Raw genomic sequence first — 7251 nt, 5'->3', positions numbered from 1 at the left:
CTCTGAGCTAGAGCAGCCGTCTCTCTGCTAGAGGATACTTCTGCAACGGCTTTTGAACGGCCTTGTTTCTGCCTGTGGTTCCTAGCAGATTCAGCTAAGTCGCTGATCAATTGCCATGCCTCATCAGTGGTCTTGTACTTCTTCATAGACCCATTGCTAGCACTTTCCAATGTGGTCTTATCTTGGGGCCTCATGCCCTGTGTGATATAACTAAGTAACACTATCTTGTCAATCCTGTGGTGGGGGCATGCTTCCAGAAGATTATTGAAGCGCTCCCAGTATTCAAAGAGAGTCTCGTTGTCATCCTGAACAATCGTGGAAATGTCTTTCCTCAGTTTATCAGTAACTTCAGATGGAAAGAATTTTTCCAAAAATTCTTTTCTGAGTGTATCCCAGTTGGATACATTTGCTAGGGGTTGAATGTAGTATCACTCTCTTTCCTTTCCCTCCAGAGAAAACGGGAAGGCTTTCAACAGAATGGAGATTTCATCAATGCCATTACGCTTAACAGTAGAACAAGCAGTCTGGAAATCCCTAAGATGCTTGATAGGCTCTTGAGCAGGTTAGCCATGAAACTTGGGCATCAAGTTGAGTAGTAAAGACTTTATTTCAAAATCTACAGCTACTATTGGGTGGTGTGCCTGGAATGGTTGGAGCGTAAAATCAGGGGCTCCTTCCTCCTGGATAGTGACTCTTCTGGGCGCTGCCATGTCACCTGCACGTAAATGAACTGGATCAGTAGAGAGGGAGCTTGTTTCTTCCTTAGATGATGGTGCAGGTTCGTCCTTAAAGAGGAGTCGCCTACGCCGAGCTTGCCTTATAAGTGAAAGAGTTCTTTCAAATGGAATAAAGGAGAATTAAAATGCATAATTAAAAGTCTCTAGGAAGCAGTTTTCAATCATGTAATAATTTCAGGAAGGAAATATAAATGCATGCTAAATTAATGAATAAGTGGGTAAGGATCATGATAAAACCACACAATTAAACACAATATAAACCATAAAATAGTGGTTTATCAGCCGTGCTGTGACAGAGCATTTGGACCATTTTCACTGAGAGGATGGGATATAGCCATTAACAACGGTGATGCCCTACATATAGCTTGTCATAGAAAGAAGTGACAAAGATTGCATGAAAGCAGTAGGAAAGCAGAGATTCAGAAGGAATACAGCATCTCCATACACCTATCTGAAATTTCCACTAATGAATTTACATAAGTATTTCTATCCTTTATTATTTAATTAAGTATCTCTTTATATTTTCCGAAAACAACTATCAATTTGAATCCGCCTAACTGAGATTTACAAGGTGACCATAGCTTGCTTCATACCAACAATCTCTGTGGGATCGACCCTTACTCACGTAAGGTATTACTTGGACGACCCAGTACACTTGCTGGTTAGTTGTGCGGAGTTGTGAAAAAGTGTGATTTATGTTTGAGAGCACCAAGTTTTTGGAGCCATTGTTGATGATCACAATTTCGTGCACCAAGTTTTTGGCGCCGTTGCCGGGGATTGTTCGAGTATGGACAACTGACGGTTCATCTTGTTGCTTAGATTAGGTAATTTTCTTTTTATTTTCTTTTCAAAAAAAAGTTTTCAAAAATTTGTCTTTATTTTCGTTTTTCTAAAGAATATTTTCGAAAAAAATAATAAAAATACAAAAAATCATAAAATCATAAAAATAAAAAAAATATTTTGTGTTTCTTGTTTGAGTTTTGAGTCAATTTTTATGTTTGGTGTCAATTGCATGCTTTAAAAATTTTTTCTTGCATTTTTCAAAAATTCATGCATTCATGGTGTTCTTCATGATCTTCAAGTTGTTCTTGTTAAATCTTCTTGTTTGATCTTGATGTTTTCTTGTTTTGTGTCTTTTATTGTTTTTCATATGCATTTTTGCATTCATAGTATCCATGCATTAAAGAATTCTAAGTTTGGTGTCTTGCATGTTTTCTTTGCATCAAAAAATTTTTCAAAAATATGTTCTTGATGTTCATCATGATCTTCAAAGTGTTCTTGGTGTTCATCTTGACATTCATAGTGTTCTTGCATGCATTAAGTGTTTTGATCTAAAATTTTCATGTTTTGGGTCATATTTATGTTTTTCCCTCTCATCATTAAAAAAATAAAAAAATATCTTTTCCTTATTTCTCTCCTAATTTTCGAAAATTTGAGTTGACTTACTCAAAAAATTTTAAAATTAGTTGTTTCTCATAAGTCAAGTCAAATTTTTAATTTTAAAAATCCTATCTTTTCAAAAAAAATTTTTCAAAAATCAAATCTTTTTCATTTTTATCTTATTAATTTTGAAAATTTTAAAATTATTTTCAAAATCTTTTTCTTAATTTTATTTTAACCACCTAACTACTTCTCCCTCTCTAATATCTCATTCCTTTTTCAAAATTCTTTTTAAATTAATTAATTGTTTTAAATTTTAATTTTAATTCTATCTTATCTTTAATTTTCAAAAATCATTAACTACTTTTTCAAAATTATTTTTGAATTCTCTCCCTCTTCTCTTCTTTTATTTATTTATTTATTTACTAACACTTCTCTTCACCTCTCTTCATCTCCAATCACTTCCTCTATCCTTACCCTTGTGTTTGGATTATTCCTTCTTCTTAATCCTTATCCCCCTTTTTTCTTCTACTAATAATAAGGATCCTCTTTACTGTGACATAGAGGATTCATCTTCCTTTTCTTTTTCTCTTCTCTTTCATATGAGCAGGAACAAGGAAAAGGCACTCTTGTTGAAGCTGATCCTGAACCTAAAAGGACTCTGAAGAGAAAACTAAGAGAAGCTAAATTACAACAATCCAGAGGCAACCTTTCTGAAATTTTCGAACAAGAGAAGGAGATGGTAGCCGAACCCAACAACAATAATGCAAGGAGGATGCTTGGTGATTTTACTAAACCCACGTCCAAGTTTGATGGAAGAAGCATCTTAATTCCTGCCAGTGGAGCAAACAATTTTGAGCTGAAACCTCAATTAGTTGCTTTAATGCAACAGAACTGCAAGTTTTATGGACTTCCATCTGAAGATCCTTACCAGTTTTTAACTGAGTTCTTGCATATTTGTTAAACTATTAAGACGAATGGAGTAGATCCTGAAGTCTACAGGCTCATGCTTTTCCCTTTTGTTGTAAGAGCCAGAGCTAGAACATGGTTGGACTCACAACCTAAAGATAGCATGGACTCCTGGGATAAGCTGGTCACGGCCTTCTTGGATAAATTCTTTCCTCCTCAAAAGCTGAGCAAGCTTAGAGTGGATGTTCAGACCTTCAAGCAAAAAGATGGTGAATCCCTCTATGAAGCTTGGGAAAATACAAGAAGATGACCAAAAAGTGTCCTTCTGACATATTTTCAGAATGGACCATATTAGATATATTCTATTATGGTCTATCTGAGTTTTCCAAAATGTCATTGGACCATTCTGTAGGTGGATCCATTCACCTAAAGAAAACGCCTGCAGAAGCTCAAGAACTTATTAACATGGTTGCAAATAACCAATTCATGTACACTTCTGAGAGGAATTCCATGAATAATGGGACGCCTCAGAGGAAGAGAGTTCTTGAAATTGATGCTCTGAATGCCATATTGGCTCAGAACAAAGTGTTGACTCAGCAAGTCAACATGATTTCTCAAAGTCTAAATGGATGACAAAATGCATCTAACAGTACTAAAGAGGCATCTTCTGAAGAAAAAGCTTATGATCCTGAGAACCCTGCAATGGCAGAGGTAAAATACATGGGTGAACCTTATGGAAACACCTATCATGGAGAAATCATCCAAATTTCTCATGGAAGGATCAACAAAAGCCTCAACAAGGCTTTAATAATGGTGGAAGAAATAGGTTTAGCAATAGCAAGCCTTTTCCATCATCTTCTCAGCAATAGATAGAGAATTCTGAGCAGAGCTCCTCTAATTTAGCAAATATAGTCTCTGATCTGGCTAAGGCCACTTTAAGTTTCATGAGTGAAACAAGGTCCTCCATCAGAAATTTGGAGGCACAAGTGGGCCAGCTGAGTAAGAAAGTAACTGAAACTCCTCTTAATACTCTCCCAAGCAATACAGAAGAGAATCCAAAGAGAGAGTGCAAGGCCATTGATATAGTCAATATGGCCGAATGCAGAGAGGGAGGAAAGGATGAAAATCCTAGTGAGGAAGACCTCCTGGGACGTCCTCTGAGCAAGAAGGAGTCCCCTATTAAGAACCTAAAGGAATCTGAGGCTCATATAGAGACCATAGAGATTCTATTAAACCTCCTTCTGCCATTCATGAGCTCTGAAGACTATTCTTCCTCTGAAGAGGATGAAGATGTAACTGGAGAGCAAGTTGCTCAATATTTAGGAGCTATCATGAAGCTGAATGCCAAGTTGTTTGATAATGAGACTTTGGAAGGTGAACCTCCCTTGCTCATTAGTGAACTAGATACATGGGTTCAGCAAACATTACCTCAAAAGAGGCAAGATCTTGGCAAATTCTTAATACCCTGTACCATAGGCACCATGACCTTTAACAAGGCTCTATGTGACCTGGGGTCAAGCATAAATTTTATGCCACTCTCTGTAATGGAGAAACTAGGGATCATTGAGGTACAGCCTGCCATATTCTCATTACAAATGGCAGACAAGTCAGTAAGACAAGCTTATGGATTGGTAGAGGACGTGTTAGTGAAGGTTGAAGGCCTTTACATCCCTGCTGATTTCATAATCTTAGACACTATGAAGGAGGAGGATGAATGCATCATCCTTGGAAGACCTTTCCTAGCCACAGCAGGAGCTGTGATTGATGTTGACAAAAGAGAGCTAGTCCTTCAATTGAATGGGGACTACCTTGTGTTTAAGATCCAAGGGTGTTCTTCTGTAAACATGGAAAAGAGGCACAGTAAGCTTCTCTCAATACAGAGTCAAACAAAGCCCACACAATCAAACTCTAAGTTTGGTGTTGGGAGGCCACAACCAAATTCTAAGTTTGGTGTTGAGAAGCCCCCACATTCAAACTCTAAGTTTGGTGTGTGGGAGGCCCTCATCATGCTCTTAACATCTGTGAGGCTCCATGAGAGCCATTGTCAAGCTAGTGACATTAAAGAAGTGCTTGTTGGGAGGCAACCCAATTTTTATTTATCTAATTTTATTTTTTTATTTTACTGTTATTTTATGTTTTATTAGGTTCATGATCATGTGGAGTTACGAAAAAAATACAAAAATTAAAAACAGAATCAAAAACAGCAGAAGAAAAATCACACCCTGGAGGAAGGACTTACTGGCGTTTAAACGCCAGTAAGGAGCATCTGGCTAGCGTTCAACGCCAGAACAGAGCATGGATCTGGCGTTGAACGCCAGAAACAAGCAACATCCTGGCGTTTGAACGCCAAGAATATGCCCTGAGGAAAGCTAGCGTTGAACACCAGGAAGAAGCATGGAACTGGCGTTCAACGCCAGAAACATGCTGCAATTGGGCGTTGAACGCCCAAAATGAGCATCACTTCGGCGTTTAAATGCCAGAATTGTATCCTAAGGCATTATACATGCCTAATGGGTGCAGGGATGTAAATCCTTGACACCTCAGGATCTGTGGACCCCACAGGAGCTCCACCCACCTCAACTCACCTTCTCTCTTCTTCACCACTCACCTTAATCTCTCTTCCCCATCACCCCTTCACCACTCACATCCATCCATCTCTTCCCCACCCAATCCCACCCATATGGCCGAAACATACACATCTCTCCCTCTCCTCCATATCTTCTTCCATTCTTTCTTCTTTTGCTCGAGGGCGAGCAACATTTTAAGTTTGGTGTGGTAAAAGCATAGATTTTTGTTTTTCCATAACCATTGATGGCACCTAAGGCCAGAGAAACCACTAGAAAGAGGAAAGGGAAGACAAAAGCTTCCACCTCCGAGTCATAGGAGATGGAGAGATTCATCTAAAGGGTCTATAGCTCAGTGGTAGAACATTTGACTGCAAATCAAGAGATCCCTGAGATACCTCAGGGATAAATTTTTTTCCACACAATTATTGGGAGCAACTAAGGATAGGAGCACCAAAATCACTAGGGATCATGCAACAGAAGCAAGGAAGAAACATAGAGGAGCTCAAAGAGCACCATTGGTCCTTCAAGAAGGCGCCACCCTCACTAAGGTGGACTCATTCCTTATTCTTATTTTCTCTGCATTTCGGTTTTTATGTTATATGTTTATCTATGTTTTGTGTCTCTACTTCATGATCATTAGTAGTTAGTAACTATGTCTTAAAGCTATGAATAATTCTATTAATCCTTCACCTCTCTTAAATGAAAAATGTTTCTAATTCAAAAGAACAAGAAGTACATGAATTTTGAATTTATCCTTGAATTTAGTTTAATTATATTGATGTGGTGACAATACTTTTTGTTCTCTGAATGAATGCTTGAACAGTGCATATTTTTTATCTTGATGTTTATGAATGTTAAAATTATTGGCTCTTGAAAGAATGATGAATAAGAGAAATGTTATTGATGATCTGAAAAATCATAAAATTGATTCTTGAAGCAAGAAAAAGTAGTGAAAAAGAAAAAGGCTTGCGAAAAAAAAGGTGGCAAAAAAAATAGAAAGAAAAAGAAAAAGCAAGTAGAAAAAATCAATAGCCCTTAAAACCAAAAGGCAAGGGTAAAAAGGATCCAAGGCTTTGAACATCAATGGATAGGAGGGCCCAAGGAAATAAATCCAGGCCTAAGCGGCTAAATCAAGCTGTCCCTAACCATGTGCTTGTGTCATGAAGGTTCAAGTGAAAAGCTTGAGACTGAGTGGTTAAAGTCATTATCCAAAGCAAAAAGAGTGTGCTTAAGAGCTCTGGACACCTCTAACTGGGGACTCTAGCAAAGCTGAGTCACAATCTGAAAAGGTTCACCCAGTTATGTGTCTGTGGCATTTATGTATCCGGTGGTAATACTGGAAAATAAAGTGCTTAGGGCCACGGCCAAGACTCATAAGTAGCTGTGTTCAAGACTCAACATACTTAACTAGGAGAATCAATTAACACTATCTAAACTCTGAGTTCCAAGAGAAGCCAATCATTCTAAACTTCAAAGGATGAAGTGAGATGCCAAAACTGTTCAGAATCAAAAAGCTACAAGTCCCGCTCATCTAATTAGAATTAATATTCATTGATATTTTGGAATTTATAGTATATTCTCTTCTTTTTATCTTATTTGATTTTCAGTTGCTTGGGGACAAGCAACAATTTAAGTTTGGTGTTGTGATGAGCAGATAA

The 7251-nt window shown here is 37.7% G+C and overlaps 1 non-coding gene across 1 annotated transcript; it reads left to right on the top strand.

Annotated features, from left to right (window-relative positions):
- Window positions 1-231: 231 nt before the first annotated feature.
- Window positions 232-338, top strand: LOC127745316 (small nucleolar RNA R71). The gene has a single exon (XR_008006513.1). It is a non-coding gene; the product is annotated as a small nucleolar RNA R71 (small nucleolar RNA).
- The last annotated feature ends 6913 nt before the right edge of the window (window positions 339-7251 follow it).

Source organism: Arachis duranensis, chromosome 2, assembly GCF_000817695.3.
Source record: "Arachis duranensis cultivar V14167 chromosome 2, aradu.V14167.gnm2.J7QH, whole genome shotgun sequence".
In the NCBI taxonomy this organism is placed as follows: domain Eukaryota; kingdom Viridiplantae; phylum Streptophyta; class Magnoliopsida; order Fabales; family Fabaceae; genus Arachis; species Arachis duranensis.
The sequence above is the reverse complement of the archived record's forward strand: the minus strand, read 5'-3'. Positions and strand labels throughout refer to the sequence as shown.